The following is a 17716-nucleotide window of genomic DNA, read 5'->3' as shown; positions in this document are numbered from 1 at the left end:
CATCCATGTAGTGTAAGATGATGGCTTCCCTTTTTTGGAAGGCACTGGGGACAGCAATGAAGCCACACCACCGGCAGATAGAAGGACTGCATTTCATTCCTTGAGGCAGAACTTTCCAGTGGTACTGTTTCATTGGGGCCTCCCGGTTGATCTTAGGAACCGAGAAAGCAAACCATGGTGCATCTACTGGGTGTTGGGGAATTTGGAAGAAACAGTCTTTGATGTCTAGGACCACAAATTGACAATTTTGTGGGAGCATCGTTGGGGAGGGCATCCCAGGTTGGAGTGACCCCATGTCCTCAATTACTTTATTTCCCCAAGATCCTGGAGGCACCACTTATCCTTCCCTGTCTTCTTTATTACAAGGACTGGCTAATTCCAAGGGCTAGTTGTTTCCTCTATGTGGCCTTTGGCCAACTGTTCCTCCACGAGCTATTCGAGTGCCTTGAGTTTTCCTTACTGAGTGTCCAGTGATTGACCGAGACTGGATTATCACCCAGCCACGTTAACTTTTGGATAGGGTGCTCCACAGTGGCTCCTTCTAAAAATCCTGGGGAGTCTCAGGGATAATTAGCTTGACTGCACACTAGGACATGGTTTTTCTCTCCTCCACAGGGGGCACTTGTAGTCAGTGACAAATAGATGAACACTGGACAATTTCCCATCCAGCCCCCCTATTTGAACAATGCTCTTAGAAACTTTTGCCAATTTTATTCCTCCTACATGTTGGATTTTGCGGGCCACTAGTTGCAAGTCCCAATGTGAAGGCAACACCCTTTCAGGTATGATTTTCACATCTGCCCCCATGTCAATCAACCCTTTCACATGGAGATGATCTGATCCACGGGTTAGGTTGCATCCCATGATGGGTTTATCCTCGCCAACCACTTCTGCCCAGTAGACTCCTGGTGCTTTGTCATCTACTGGGACCTCTGCTGGAACAGGAATGGCCTGAGTGATGATTTGCCCCTTGGCCAAATAGAAGGGTAGCTGAGGGCAACGCACCAGGAGAGTGAGGTGTATTAAGTCTTCCTTGATTGCCATAGGAGCCACCTTAATCTCCATGGGTGTGTGTGCTGTGTCCCCAATAACAAAATACTATCCAGTCCTTTCAAATCTTGTGAATTGTCCAGCAGGTCCACTCAAATGACTTTCGATGGCGTAGACCTGAAAAGAAAAGCTTTGGCAGTTACAAGTCTGGATTGCTTGTTAGGCTGCCAGACTTTGTTAGGCATGCGTTCCCCAAAACTGTTTTTCGGCAGTCCTGCACCACCCTTCCCTTCCTCCCCCTTATCAATTAAAAGAGAGGCTTTTCCCACTCTGGAGCCCACTACATTTATATCATTGTGCTGGGTAGGGCTGCACTCTAGTTTCAATTTTTTTCTTGGTTGGCTACTGCTTCCTTTTGGTATTTCTTTTGGTGCTAGCTTTGAGGACAGTTTCTGGCAAAGTGTCTTGGCCTTTTGCACTGGAAGCAGATGATATGCTAGAACTGCTCCAATGACATCTGTGGCTTTTCATTCCTGGTGTTACCGCTGCTATAGTCCTTGGGTTTGTCAGTCCCGGCCTCCTGTCTTGTGCATCAAACAGCTCTGTTTTCTTGGCACACACCTCTATCATCTGCACTATGGTAAGGTGGAAGCTCAATGGGCAGTCCCAGTATCACCCTGCGACAGGCCTCGTTGGCATTCTTCTGAGCCATCTCCTTAATCAGCTCTGCCTGCGCCACTCGTCCTTCCACTTGCCTCTCAATTTGTGCTTAAAGCCGGTCCACAAATTGCAAAAAACTTTCTGTGGTCAACTGTTTAATATTAACATAGCCGCCCTGGGTTTCAGCTGTTGGCAATTGGTTAAAAACCTTTTCTGCCACGCCACAGGTCTTATCTAAAATGGATTTTTTTAGCACCTGAGCCTGGTCCTCAGGTTTAGCCCACATCCACTTGCCACATAGATGTTCAAATGTGATCTCATTATCATCTTCATCTTTTGCATCCTGAGTGCTTTGCTTGAGCTCAACCAAGAGCCTTTTTAAGGATCTCTTCCATGTGTTTTCCCAAAGATCGAAGTCTGAGGGGGTTAGGAGACACCAGAAAAGGTCTCTGAGATCATCTGGAACTAACTGACAAGATGTTAAAGTAGTTCTCACCATTCCCTTAAGGATTTCAGTATTTCTTCCAAACTCCCTTTGGGCTTTACAGATTTCTTTTATATTTTGGTAAGAGAAGGGCTGGCAGTGTCTCTTTATCTTTCTTTTACCAATATATATGACAGGACCGGCTGAGGGTATAGCTTCTTCATCATCCCCAGGGTCCCACCCCCACCCCAGTGGAGGCTGGGAGACCCAGCTCCCCTACCGGCTCCGGGGAGGGGCCCAGCCCTACCCCATGGGAACAGGGGGCAAACCTGCCCTCCCCACTGTGAGAACAGGGAGGGGACCCAGTCTCCACCCTGTGGGACTGGGGGGCAGAGCCACCCACCCCATCCTCCCTACCTGTCACGATCTGCAAGGTGGGATTCATGATGTGGTTCTTTTATTCGATCTTAGAGTACAAAAGATTATCAGCAAACCAAGGACTTAAACAGCAAAACACACTTTATTGAGTGCTCATCACCACTAATATGTGATAGAGGGAAAAGAGGAGAAAGCAAAGCATAAGAAAAGGAGAATAAGGGGGATTATAGCTACCAACGTCGAAGTCCATTTAGCCGTCTGTCAGGAAAATTAATCCACAAACACCAGAGGTTTATGTCCAAAAAGGAGACAGAGGAGTCCTTTTTCTTTATTCGAATAAAGGGAGAGGCCATGGGGCATTCCCCTGGGGTCTCTCTAATTCTTGGAGGGCGCAGCCTCCTTTTTATCCTAATTCCCGGCCGCTTGTCCCTTCTCTCTTTCCCCATAGGCTGAGGTACTTGAGAGGTACAGGCTTCCCGGAACGCCTGATACCGCGCGGAACGCCTGATACCGGCGGTGATACCTTCCCCCCCCCCCCCCCCCCCCATGCATAATCCCTTCTTAACTTTTATAGAATTCATAGTGTTCTTTTAGTGTCCCTTTGATCTTCTACTGGAATCCATCCCATTGTTTCTGTCGTCTCTCACTGATAGTACACCTTATCAACTGACCCACAGCTTGTTTGTAGACAAACCTGTCATTCCTCTCACGTCCAACGACACAGAGTCTTCTGTCCGTTGGGGAGATCTCAAATGAAAGTAAGTTTTGGGGTGTATTTTATAGTTTTTTACAAAGTGAGGGTCACAAGGCCAAAAACAGAGGAGATTGATGACCATTGTAATGAAACCCATTGCTCAGGGGGGCAGGTGTTCGATAAAAGTCTCTACTCGCCAGCAGGAGCGAGGGCAGTGTACCGTGGCAGAACAGCAAGCACACCTGCAAACAATCACTTGGCAAACATCCACCTCAACCAGGCCAGAGCCCCTGTACCGAGTCCCTTGTGATGTTCAGGGTCTTTCCTTCAGGGACTGGAAAAGGGGTGGGATTACCGTGGGAACCAGGATTGCAACACTTGGGGGCGGGGTTGCAGGGTGAGGTCATGCAGTGCAGGAACATGGTGGAGGGGGGAGGGATGTCTGAGGGAAGGAAGGTGTTTTGGGTGGGGTAAGGGTTGGGGGAAGGGACAGGTGGCTGAAAGGGATTATGGGAAGAAGAGAAAGGATAAGATGGTGGATCCCCCATGTGGCCAGCCAGCACATGGACAGCACCATCTTGGACCTCGGCCACGTGGGGATAGAGGGGGTTCATCACTTTTAAAATTAACAGAACACTGTATCTGAGGAGTGGCCACCGGGGTAAAAGGGTGCAGGGAGGGATCTCTGTCAGTCTGTGCACAACCACCAGGGACAGGGTGCTAAAAGGCAGGCAGGGAGCCAGGACAGCAACAGCTGAGCTGGGTATCCTGCATTTCTGCCCCATGCATCCCCTTCAGCTCAGGAGCAGAGGTTTTGGGAGAATAGGTAGGGGAAAACGAGGGAATCTGCTGTGACTGTCCCTTCACTTCCCTCTTAACCAGCTCTTTCTGAATTAAAAAGGAACAACAGGAGAAACTTTGAAGCAACTTTGTCTCCCTGTTCTACTTTATGGGTTAACAAGTTCCTGATTCTGGGAAAAACGAGATTCACTTAATAAATTATAAAAAGTTTAATATAAACAAAAAGACAATTAGGAGACAAAGGAAATAAAGCAAAGGGTTAAAACGGCCGGGTACCCTGGTGCCTTGCCAGGAACACCCCTGATATCATGGGAACACCCTTTTTATCCCATCCTGCTGTGAGGATTTAATGCATATTCAAATGTTTTCAAGAAGTATTTAGCATGTCCTCTCCTTGGTTCCGCCTATTTAGAACATGCTCTGTATGGTTTTTATTTTTGCTGATCATCGTTATTTTTGCTGATCAACATTATTTTTGAGTTTGGTTTCCTTTCTTCTGCAAATGGTCAGTGTTGATAACAGTCTGGGCCCCTTCCCTCTGCCACCAGTGACAGCTGGGCTTCACATCCTTCTGCTGCCAACGGCCTGGTCCTGGCTGCTGATAACAGCCTGGTTTCCATTGTTCTTCTGCTGATAACAGCTTGGGCCCCACTGTCTTTGCCCTCTGGGGTTTCCTTGCTTTGTACTAGGAGATTCCTTTAAGCTTAAAACTTGTTAGCAAGAAAAAAGTACATACATAGCCAAAAAGTACTTAACATATAATATTCATCCTAATACTTGCAAAAGCCAATATCACAATACAGATTTATAAAAATCTCTCCTCTTCTTTTTTTATAAATCTTTTGGCTTGAGCAATAATTCTTGTTTTCTAACTTCTAGTACTTGTTTATTCTTTTCACAAATCAATTTAGCTTTTTCCAAAGGATCTTCCACATTATTTCATTTCCTTAATACTATGATTTTTTTTTTTTTTTGTTTGTGCCGTTCCAGATGTAGCCAATTTCAGGTCTGTTATAAATGCAAAGGCAATTTTGGGATAAAATCAAAGAGAAATTTATTAATAAACAATAATAAGTAGAAACAGCGATAAAAACCCACAATAAAAAGAACAGCGCAGCGCTGGGTGGACAGGGGTCTACACCAGAGGTATAGGTTTCCCAAATCCACGTCTGAGCATCCTCAGGATTGGGGTTTTATAGGATTTTTAAGTCCTCAGGCCAAAATTCCAGGCAGGTTCCATTCACCAAGTGTCCTTGATTGTCCAGTGAATGGATTTCCTGACATAGAATGATGACATTATTTCGTGTCCGGCCAGAATCTCCTCATATGCAAAGGAGACTCTGTGTGTTGCAATGTTAGGTTTTTCATGACAGGGTGGTGGAATCCGGGCTGGTGCCGATGGGTATCTCGGCCGGGTTTCCTCCTTTGTCTCCCCTGATTGCTTTTTCAACACAGAAATGTTTAAGTCTGGCGAAGTCTTTCTTTTGGAACTTGTCTTTTTCCCACTGATCGGTTTCTCTACCCACTGGAATCCGCAGGGCGTTGCTTGGGTCCGGAGGTAGATAATTTCCCGAGCTAGTTTCATTGTTTTCCTGATGGTCCGTGTCCTGTGTGTTTGTTTGGGTTGATGGGCCGGTTTTGGTTAGTTATCTTGGGCGTTGCTGGCAATCAGCAACTCCTTGGAGAAAAGCCTCATCCTACTTTGAGGAGAGGCTTTTCCATGCTTTATATTTTGTTTTGTCCCTACAAAACATATCTTCCTTATATACACTCCGAATTTTTAATACAACCATAATTTATTACAGTCCCCCACCTAATAATTTATCACATTTAAAAATTCGTTATTTTCACACTTTCTTTTAAAGAACAGTATCCTTTTCTTACTCCTTTTCCATCGTCATTTTTCTTTGTTTAATTGTCAATTTTAGTGGTCAGCATATGTTCGTTTTCAAATTTTTCTAAGGCCCTTAATGCCTTATTACTCTCTTTCTCTTCTTCTAAAACCAGTAATTTAGAAAGAAGGGCATTTTTATCTTGTGATTTTTCCGGATCTATTGGGAGGGCGGCAATTTGCATTCCTTGCACTACAGATTGTATTAGCCTAACCAGACAAGGAATTAAACAAGGCACAAAGATGATTCCGGCTATTGAACATCCTATAAAGAACACTAGCTTTTTCCACCAAGCCCCTTGACCGAAAATTTGGTCCCACCAAGAGGCTTGTAGAATAGAATTCCATTTTTGAACTGGCACATGTGCCACTTTCTTGATTTCCGCAGCTAGTCCCTTTATAGTCTCGCCATAATCATCTATTTCCATGCAACACTCTGATTCATTGAATCTCCCGCACACCCCTCCCTCCTCAGCTAGCAAGTAATCGAGAGCCAGTCTGTTCTGGTAAACAAAGGCCCTCATTTGAGAATGTTGCCTTGCTAGGAGTTCCAGGGCTTCTGAGGTGTGATTTGAAACTACCTCCATTACCGCTTGCAGTCGGATGAGCCGATTGAGAAGATAAATGGGGGTTCTATAACCCCAACTGCCATCATTCGCCCAAGTGGCCGGACCATAGTATTGTATGATTCTCTCGGCCGGCCATTCCTCCTCGTTCCATTTCTGGCTCCCTCCTGCTATCGGTAATATCTTTTTTAGGTCCCTCTTTTGTCGAGCTAATGTTTCAAAGAGGGGAGCCCCTAGGGACTTACTTTCATCTTTTGGTAGTGTGAAGAAAAATGGCCGAATTAGTCCGAGTGTGCATGACCCTTTCCACTTCCGAGGTAATTCACTGTATGCCTTTTTCCCGCATATCCAGTAAATTCCATCGGGAGCTTCCCAGTTTTTATTAGTTTTTGCCGGATCCTCCCAATAATCCCTCAGGCCTATGAAAGTATGGAAGGGATTGGCCCCTGGTTTCTTGTTCCAACATAATCCGATAGTCTCTATCCACTCGCAATTGTTTTCCCGATAGGAGATCCAATATCCTTCGGGTGATTCCGGGTGCCAGATTTTTGTTTTCTTTTCTGAGTTTACTGTGAGGGTATTCACACACGGAGTGTATCCTACCAAATCGGTAAACTCTTTTCCCTCCCGGCTAATGCAAAAAGTCCCAATTATTCGGTCATCTATGACCCATCCTTCTGGCCTCCGGGTTGTTTTTGAGAATTTTAATTCTGTCCCTTTTAATATTTGTTCCGGGGTCAATCCCTCTCCTTTCCATGGCCACCTCTCGGCTGATTTTAAGCCACCGCATATCCAGCAGTTGGATATACCTAATTCAGTGGCTATTTCCTGCATCAGATCAACAAACAAGTTTTGGTTAGGGCTGGGTAATTTCCAATTATCGTATTGTCTTTCTAATAATTCATATTGTTCACTGAGAGAGTTTAACCTCTCTTGCTCCAGCCTTTTCTTTTTATTTTCCATTTCTTGTCGTTTTAAGTCTATAGCTATTTGCTTTATTTTACTCTCTGGATCTAATCCCTTTTCATCCTTTGAAAAGCAGAACACTGGGTCAAATTGAAGACACGAGTTCTCATCATCTGACTTCAATAGTTCCAAAATTATGGGTTCATTATTGAACGTCAGCCTTGTCTCGTGTTTCACATTTTTCCCTTCCCAGTACAATTTTCCCCCCATCATGCACGGTTTTAAGCTTGCTTCATTGTAGCATGTAGGGTTAACTCGGTGGTATGCCAAAAACGTCGAATGCTTCTTTCCCCCAATCCAGACAGTCTCATTACACTGTCCACAGACCTCGATTGGGGGAATTCCCTTTATTTCTCTTTTGTTTCGGAAGCGGGTCCTAACAACCCCTATTCCTTCCAAGTTCCGAATGGGTTTTTCCTTGATACTTACTCTCGAGTTCGAGCACCAGATTTTCTTTTTTGATTTACACAATTCGAACTGAGTGCCGTTTAACCAACAAATACCTGCATGTAGTTCTGAAGGGCACTTGGTCAAGAGCTCGTTTTCTGGGGCAGTCTGACACTGCTCACACTTCCCCTGGGGAGCCTCCCCTGGGGGGACCTCGGCCTCTATTTTCTTGATCGAGCACATGACTAGGCTCAGGGACATCAGGATTCCCCACAATTGCATCCCTCTGCCATTCCCTCCGCCCGTACAAAAGTATACGGCGGGGATAACCATCTTCCCGGCAGCAAGGACTGTCTTCAGGGGCCCTTGATGTCCTGATGGCAAACCTCCGCTTGAAGGTTGCCCACCGAGATGCTTTAACTGGTTCAAATCTACAAGGTACTTTTACGGTCCTCCGACACTCAATTTCCAAGGGGTCTGCTTTGCAATCAAGCTGACCCCCTAATCCTTTTTGATAAAACAGGAACCACTCCGGAGAGTCAAGTTCCAAAAGGCCCGCTCGAGTTGCAAGTATCAGGAATCGATTGGTCTGGTCTAACTCCCTCTCGTAGCACCTAGTGCACAATCCCCTCGGTTTATAACCCCTTATGCAATGAGTTACCCAAATCTGCTTACAATAAGCGCACTTAAAATGTACAAACGGGAAACAATAACAATCGCGGATATTGCAACTTATCCTTTCGCTATTGTTCATTTGTGGTGCCTTCGGAGCTTGATTTTCAAATCTCCTGGCGGGGTGGTGATCTTCCACTCGGGAGCTTGGCAATCCGGAACCTTCTTGGCCCGAGAGAAGTGAGTCCACCCTTTCTCGGCCGTTCGCACAGCAGTGTCCGTGGTCAGGAGAACGAGGAAGGGACCTTCCCAATGAGGACTGAGGGGAAGTTCCCTCCACACCTTAATCAATACTTTGTCGCCCGGCTGGATTTTGTGAATTGGAAATCCCAATGTTGTGCTCTGAGGAATCAATCCTTTTTTCCGGAGTTCCTGTAGATTTTTATTTATAGAAATGAGATAAGGTTGTAATTGCACATCCTCTATTTGAGGGTGTGCCACCGGCATCCCATGCCTATATGGCATTCCATATAGCATTTCAAAAGGGGATAAACCGGTTTCAGAATGAGGCATGGTCCTGATGTTTAACAAAGCTAAAGGAAGACATCGGACCCAAGTCATTTTTGTTTCGATTATTAATTTGGACAATTGCGATTTTAATGTTTGATTCATCCTTTCTACCTGTCCCGAGCTTTGAGGGTGCCAGGGGGTGTGATATTGCCATCTGATTCCCAATGCTTCTGACAGTTGTTTAATGATTTTGGAGGTGAAGTGAGTCCCTTGATCAGAATCGATATGGTCTATTATCCCATATCTAGGAATTATTTCCTCTAGTAGAATTTTAGACACGGTTTGGGCCGTAGCCTTTGCTCTGGGAAATGCCTCGACCCAATGTGTCAGTTTATCCACTATCACTAATAAATATTTATTTCTCCCAATCTTTGGTAGTTCCGTGAAATCTACCTGGATTCTCTCGAATGGCCTATACGAAAGTGGCCGGCCACCCCAATTTGTTTGTTTTGAATTGGCACGATTTACTTTCTGGCATATCACGCACCCCTGTACCTCTTGCTTGGCAAGTTCAAAGATTCCTTTACATCCGAAAAATTTTAAAAATTGTTCAGCCAGTGCTCTGGTTCCCCAGTGGGTTTGTTCATGCAATCTCCTGAGTATTCCTCTCGCTATACTTTTTGGAACCAGCTCCCTTCCGTCTGGCAACCACCATTTATTTTCTTTAAAATATCCACCTACCTTCTGGAAATCTTCTTGCTCCTTCTCTGAAGGAAGCACGGACACTTCTGGGGTTTCTTTGGGACTGATCTCGGGAATACTTACCGCCAGTAACGCAGCTCGTTTCGCCTCTTTGTCCGCTAGATTGTTTCCCCTGGTGTGAAACCGCCACCCAGTTTGGTGTCCTTTTACATGGACTACTGATATCTCCTGGGGCTCTCTGATAGCTTCTAAGATTTGTTTAATTATTTCTCCATGTATTAATCTTTTTCCCTTGGTGTTTATTAAACCTCTTTCTTCCCATATTTTTCCGAAAGTATGCACTACCCCAAATGCATACTTTGAATCCGTGAAAATAGTTCCCCTTTTTCCCTTCAGGCCTTTGAGGGCTCTTAAGAGTGCAAACAGTTCACAGGCTTGAGCCGACCAGCATGCCTGCAAGGGACCTGATTCTATGATTTGTTCGGTCTTACCATTTATGATGGCAAAACCTGACTTCCTTTTTCCTTCTACCATTTTTGATGAACCATCAATGAACCATTTTTCCCCCCCTTCTAACTCTTGATCTTCTAGGTCCGGTCTTACCTTTGTTTGCAATTCCACTGCTTCAATGCAATTATGCAACAGCTCACCTGTTGGTTCCCCAAACAAAAACTGCGCCGGGTTTTGGGCAGTAGTTGTCCTCAACTCGAGGCCTGGTGAACTAATTAGCATGGCTTCATATTTCAGAAGTCTTGAATCAGTTAGCCATTTCTCGGCTTTTTGTTGTAAGATATTTCTTACATCGTGTGGGGTGTAGACTGTTAAAGAGGCTCCAAAAGTTATCTTTTTTGCTTCCCCAACTAACAGAGCTACTGCAACAATTGCTTGCAAGCAAGTAGGCCACCCTCGACTGACTGGATCTAGGATTTTTGATAAAAATCCTATGGGCTTTTTCTTTTCTGCCCACTCCTGGGTCAGAACTCCTTGGGCTGTTTGTCCACTTACATCAACAAATAGCTGGAATTCTTTATTTGTGTCTGGCAAGGTTAGAACAGGGGCAGTTATAAGTGCCGTTTTCAATTCCTGAAACTTGCTTTCATCCTGAGTGGTCCATTTCACTCTATCTGTGTTTAATCTCTCATACAAAAATTTTACTTTTTCACTGTATCCTTCAATCCACTGTCTGCAATATCCCAGGAGCCCTAAAAATTGCCTGATTTGTCTTTTCGTTTTTGGGGCTGGGAGCACCAGAATCCCGGCCACTCTGTCAGGATCTAGCATCTTTTTCCCCTGAGAAATCCAATGTCCCAGATATTTTACCTCGGGCTCCGTAAACTGCAGTTTGGATTTTGATACTTTCAAACCCTTTTTTCCCAAAAAATTCAACAATGAAATTGTACTTTTTCTGACTTTTTCCTCCATGGTTCCAGCAATTAATAAATCATCTACATATTGTAAGAGCTTTGTCCCTTCCTCTGGAATGAATTCAGTAAGTAATTGTTCCAATGCCTGTCCAAATAAATTGGGTGATTCCACAAACCCCTGGGGGAGGACCGTCCACCTTAATTGTTGATTTCTGTTCGTGTCCGGATCCTCCCATTGAAAGGCAAAGAAGTTCCTACTCCCTTCATCCAAAGGACAAGTCCAAAATGCGTCTTTTAAATCAATTACACTGTACCATACATCCTCGGGTGAGAGTCTGTTAAGTAAAGTATAAGGATTTGCCACTACCGGAAACCTGGTTCGGGTTCTAGCATTTACTGCCCTGAGATCCTGAACCAGTCGGAAGCTCCCATCCGCTTTCTTCACTGCCAGGATGGGGGTGTTATGTTGGGACATGCAGGGTTCGAGGGTACCTCCTCTAAGGAGGTCATCAATTACTAGTTTCAAACCCCTTTTCCCTTCTATCGGGATGGGATATTGTTTTACCCTTATCGGGTCCTCTGGGTTTTCTATTTCAATTTTGATGGGGGTGATATCTAATTTCCCCACCTCCCCTTTTGAATGCCACACTTTGGGATCGATTTCCCTTTCATCTTTCGGAGTTAAATGAAATATCTTTATTACTAATTCAGAATTCTTTACAACAATGTTTATACCCAACGAGACAATCATATCTCTTCCTAACAAATTGTAATCGGCTTCTTCTACTAATAACAAATTTCCTAGGCATATTTTATTTTCAGACTCTATTTCCACATTTTTAATTACAGAAACTTTGAAGGGATCTCCCTTCGCACCGATTACCACTACCTTTTCTTTACTTGCTACGCATCCCCTGGGTAATTTTTGCAGGGTGCTTCTTTCAGCTCCCGTGTCAACCAAAAATTCTATTTCCTCGCGATGGGGACCCACTTTTAATTTTATCAAGGGCTCTTTAGCTGTTATCGTCCCCATCTGAAAGAGCCCAAGACTTCCCTAATCTTCTTGAAATACCTTTTCATCTTTTATTTTCTGGCGGCAATTCCGTTGTATGTGTCCTACTTTCTTACAGTAAAAACATTCCGGGGGATCTTTCCGCGGGGCGGAGCCATCCTTCTGTGGCTCCTGCGGCTTTTTCGGCGCTGTTTTAAACTTGCCGTGCGTCTGTTCTTGTTTCTGAGCTTCTTTTACTGCGGCCACTAGTATTTTGGCCTGAAGTTTCTGTTTCTCGTCCTCTCTCCTCATGTAAATCTTTTGAGCTTCCCTCAGAAGCTCTTGGAGACTTTTCTCCTGCCACCCTTCAATCTTTTCTAATTTCTTTCTAATATCCTCCCATGATTTCGCCACGAATTGCGTTTTAAGTAACACTTCTCCTACCGGAGAACTAGGGTCTGTCCCAGAATAGATCTGCAGACTTCGCCGCAATCTCTCCAACCACTCGGTGGGGGATTCCTCCTTCCCCTGACATTCCCCAAACACCTTACTAATATTTTGGCCCCGGGGAACCGCTTCCCTTATTCCTTGCACAATTATATTCCTTAAATCATTCATGCTCCTTCTGCCATCCTCTGTTTGGGCGCTCCAACTCGGGCTTACGCTCGGCCACTTTTGGTCGCCTGGCGTTCCCTGAGGGTTTCGCCGCTCCCAGTCCCTGATACCAGCCTGTTTAATCATTTCTCTTTCCTCTTGACTAAACAGAGATCTCAAGATAGCCATGAGATCCTCATATGTATAAATGCTACTGCCTAAAAATTCATCCAATCTCTCTGCTACTCCAAACGGATCATCCAACAATCTTCCCATCTCTTTCTTAAACGCTCGCACATCCCCTGAATTTAGGGGTACATTCACAAATCCAATCACTCCCGGAGCAGTAGGCACTTCCCTGAGAGGGAACATTCTGTGCCTACTCTCATTCTCTTCCCATTCTTCACTCATCTGTCTAGACTTAAAACGAGTCCTGCTTGCGGGGGGGGAATTGGGGTTTTTGAGAGTCTGCTCCTTTATTGCTGATGAACAATCAGTCGCCACTAGGTTATTATGAAGGATTCCCCTTGCCAAAGTCGGGGAACCTGGCTGGGGCAGCGGGACGGGCAATGGGGGATACGGAGATCCCCTACTTTGCGCTACCATGGTTTCTGGGGAAACCGCGGCGGTTGCGGTTCCCACAGGAGGAGCCAGAGGAGGGGCCACCGGAACCACTGCTGGCGCCGGTTCCCCTGTTCGCGATGTGTGTGCTTCACCTGGTTGTGCCAGCGAGCTCGTGGGAGCTGATGGCACCACTTGATCCACCACGGGAGACCCTGCCGGCCCGTGGTATGGAGGAGGTAAATGATCAAGGGGCTCCCAGGTTTCTGTTTTTGTTTCACTTTTTAGTTTCATCGGAAATAGTCCTACTCTGGCCTTTAGCCAGAGTCGGGCATATTCCTGTTCCTCGGAGTCCGAGGAAACCTTGCTCTCTACATACGAGAGTAACTCATTGCACGTCCACTTTTCAAATGTTCCTAATATTGGCCAAGTGAGATGGGGCCTCAGTTCCTGTCCACCCCAAACCTCGGCACAATAGTAGATCATTTTTGCCTTGGACTTCTTTTTCCTTTCAGGGCAATTTTCCCAATCTTTTAACAACCAACCCAAAGGACTTTCTGGTGGGATGTCTAACAATTCCTTCGTTTCTATGGAAGGGTTTTTCGTATCTACTGGCTTTTGCATTTTACTCTTTTTCTGTCCCATGGTGAAGAAAAAAACAAGAGTCTTACCTAGTACTCTGCGTTGTGTTTGTGGTTTGAGAGTCAAAAAGTCTGCTAATACTCACCTTCGCGGTTTGCTGTTCCGGGGTTTTTTTTAGCGCTTTGATCTCTCCTTCGGACCTCTCCTGGATCCTAATTGCTAGAAGAGTTTACTCTTTCCCGAGCTCTACTGGACGTCCTCTTCCTCTTCCAGCCCTTTTTTGATCGGTCCCCCAGAGCACCCCTTTGGCCCCAGGTTTTACAAACGCGTATAGAGACCCCTCACACCGATTCGCTTCCTCCGTAGCCGGCCAATTCCCTCACGGGAGGATGGAACCGCGGCTTTGGAGTCCGCTCTCGCTCCGTGATCAGATCACGTCTCACACACGCTTGTCCAATCACCCCGCTCAACCTCGCAGTACTTACAGCAATTTTCTTGCGAGGATGTCTTCGTGCACAACTGACTTTTTATGAGCTACCAAGCCGCGGCTTCTCTTCCCGAGCTCTTCCTGGATCCGTATTTCTCTTTTATTGTGGTTTTTACCTCAGCCTAAATTTGGTTCGGATGTCGGAGTGAACTGCGGAGGTTCTCGGCTTCCCAGGCCGCTGAAATCAGCGGGGGTACCCCCCTGGATAGCGAGGTTCTCCCACAGTTTTTCCGATCCGAGTCACGGCACCAATCTGTTATAAATGCAAAGGCAATTTTGGGATAAAATCAAAGAGAAATTTATTAATAAACAATAATAAGTAGAAACAGCGATAAAAACCCACAATAAAAAGAACAGCGCAGCGCTGGGTGGACAGGGGTCTACACCAGAGGTATAGGTTTCCCAAATCCACGTCTGAGCATCCTCAGGATTGGGGTTTTATAGGATTTTTAAGTCCTCAGGCCAAAATTCCAGGCAGGTTCCATTCACCAAGTGTCCTTGATTGTCCAGTGAATGGATTTCCTGACATAGAATGATGACATTATTTCGTGTCCGGCCAGAATCTCCTCATATGCAAAGGAGACTCTGTGTGTTGCAATGTTAGGTTTTTCATGACAGGGTGGTGGAATCCGGGCTGGTGCCGATGGGTATCTCGGCCGGGTTTCCTCCTTTGTCTCCCCTGATTGCTTTTTCAACACAGAAATGTTTAAGTCAGGCGAAGTCTTTCTTTTGGAACTTGTCTTTTTCCCACTGATCGGTTTCTCTACCCACTGGAATCCGCAGGGCGTTGCTTGGGTCCGGAGGTAGATAATTTCCCGAGCTAGTTTCATTGTTTTCCTGATGGTCCGTGTCCTGTGTGTTTGTTTGGGTTGATGGGCCGGTTTTGGTTAGTTATCTTGGGCGTTGCTGGCAATCAGCAACTCCTTGGAGAAAAGCCTCATCCTACTTTGAGGAGAGGCTTTTCCATGCTTTATATTTTGTTTTGTCCCTACAAAACATATCTTCCTTATATACACTCCGAATTTTTAATACAACCATAATTTATTACAGGTCTGTAGGCATTTACTATGCCCTGAACTATATTGGTGATTAGCCAAATTAAACAGGGGATTAAACAAGGAAGAAATCTTAAACCAGCTGTAGCACATAGGAGGAAGAAACTTAGCTTCTTCTACTACTCTATCCCCGATACATTATCCCACCAGTTAGTGGTCATCATTAACTCTCATTTTTGGACTGGCACATGGGCTATTTTTCTGATATTCTTGGCGATATCTAGAACGGCATCACCATTGTCATTGAAAACAACAATCTTATGTATTAATTTTCTCACAGAACACCCCTTCTTTTAGCCAATAAATAGTCCAAAGCTAGCTTATTCTGATATATTGCAGCTCTGGCTTTGCATCGCTGACTGGCTATTAATTCCATAGCCCCAGCTGTTTCATTGGTTATGATTTCTACAACAGCTTGGAGTCCCATAATGCGAAAATTGGGGTTCGATATCCCCAACTTCCATCTTGTGCCCAAGAAGCTGGCCCATATGTTTCCAATATGTGTTCAGGGGCCATTCCTCATCTCCCCATTTTTGAGGTGCTCCAAACCATTCCCTTTGATTTCTTTCTAGGTCCTCATAAACCAGCACTCCTAATTGATCTCTGTCTGGTCCTGGCAAAAGGAAAAATCCTGGTTGAATCATTTCCAGAGTACAACTCCCTTTCCATTGTGAAGGGAGCTTTGGGTATGCCCTTTTCCCACATATCCAAAATAAGACATCTGTTGCCTTCCAATAGTCATTTTTCTGTTGATTTATATTTCCCCAAAATTTGGATATTTCTGGGATTCCAGAGTAAGGATTTTTCCTTGTACCATTACATTGGGAGAATCTGGTTTTATTATCATATACACAATTCTTTTCTTTTACTTTTCTTTGGGTCTAATTCAGAGTTGGTTTCTCTGGAACTTACTATGTACAAGTTCTACTACCAACTTTATACTTTTTACCGGGACTATTTCTCACTTCATGAAGAAATTTTCTCCATTTAATTGCTGTTTGAGCCTTGCATACAGGTCCTGACATGACAGGTCTAGGTTGCTGTGTTGGCTTTATCTTTTTACTTACCACTTTGTCTCTTACCAAATCTTGGTTCTTTCCCCGGCAGCAACTGTGAAGCAAATCCATTTTTTTCTCCTTTTGGGCAATTGTTTTCCAATCTGTTACTACTTGTTCCTAAATTTTCTGTGGTTTAATATTTTTCCCCTTATGTATACAGATACCTAACTTGGATGGGTTATAGCAGTGACTATTGATATTGGTGTGGGTAATAAGAAAGGAAGCCCGGTGTGTTTCCATGTAAAGCTTTCGATAGCATTTGTAACATGGCTTTGCTGGTGTCCCAAAAGGGAAAAGGATAAGTGACAGAAGAAGGAATAATAGGGGTCCAGTATGGCTTACACCCCCACCCACTCTGCCTATGAGGTTGCGGCTCACAGCAGGTGTTTTATATTCTTCTCGGTGGTGAGTTGCAGTGGCCAATCTGGTCTTGCCCCCTATTTCCTGGTCACTTCCTCTTTTCTGATTTCTAAGAAAATCTTTTTTGACACCTTTTAACAGTAGGTTCCCACCGTTCCTCAGGTATTTCCCACTCAACAGGCACTAGTAATTTCCCATCTGCAAAGCAAAAGTTATCATTTAAGTTATTCTTAATAGATTTGGCACACAACACTTCCTGCAATGAGAGGCTTAACTTTGTGAACCACAATACCTGTTTTTCTTTAATTTAAACACTTATGTTTAATCTAGCTAGCATGTCTCGTATTGGGATGATTTAGACAAGGTATATGATGTGGCACTGATGGAAGTTGTGGTTCTCCCCCCTCCTTTATACAAATCACAGGCAAAAGCAAAAATATATGAGGATCTCCCAACCAAAACAGTCCCAATCCTCTTGTTCAGAGTCGGAGTATTTCTCCCCAAGGTGGATATCGAAGGTGTCTCAGAATTTGTCCAGGCAGGACTTGAAACTACTGATACAGGCTTGGTCTTACTTCCCAGTTAGGCGTGATTCTTAGCTCATCCCTTGGATCATTTGGATTGTCTCAGTTCATTACCGCCCGATCTCTGCTCAAGAGTCCATTTGGTATCACTCGCTTTGGGTGTTATAGTCCAATCCTCAGGTCTTTTGATCTTATTGGTGTGACTCCAGCTTCACTCTTTGTTATTTAGTTTTTTTAGTATTGTTGCCTTAGTTATTAGTAGTACCTGAAAAGGATTTCTTAATAACACAGGGAAAGTGAAAACATCACATCAAAATTTTCCATCAGAATTCTTTAAAATTCTTGGGTTAAACAAAATTTAACAGTAAACATAGGAGCCAATCTCTTTCTGCACGTTCAAATTAGTTAAACAAGAAAGGCTAGGTTAGTTTTGACTTCAAATAAATTACATTTATTACCTTTTTACCCTTTGGTTAATATTTACTTGTTTAGCTTCACAAACTTCTTCTAACAGTTTCTTAGAACAAACCCCTTCTTTTTAACAAGAGTAAAAGAAAGA

The 17716-nt window shown here is 44.5% G+C and overlaps 1 protein-coding gene across 2 annotated transcripts in view; it reads left to right on the top strand.

Moving 5' to 3' along the window:
* Window positions 1-17716, top strand: part of LOC131592136 (protein FAM219A-like) — a 408033-nt gene that overhangs the window by 247366 nt on the left and 142951 nt on the right. The window lies entirely within an intron of this gene.

The sequence above is a fragment of the Poecile atricapillus genome, chromosome W (assembly GCF_030490865.1).
Source record: "Poecile atricapillus isolate bPoeAtr1 chromosome W, bPoeAtr1.hap1, whole genome shotgun sequence".
In the NCBI taxonomy this organism is placed as follows: Eukaryota; Metazoa; Chordata; class Aves; order Passeriformes; family Paridae; genus Poecile; species Poecile atricapillus.
Note: the sequence above shows the minus strand (reverse complement) of the source record. Positions and strands in the feature narration are given on the sequence as shown.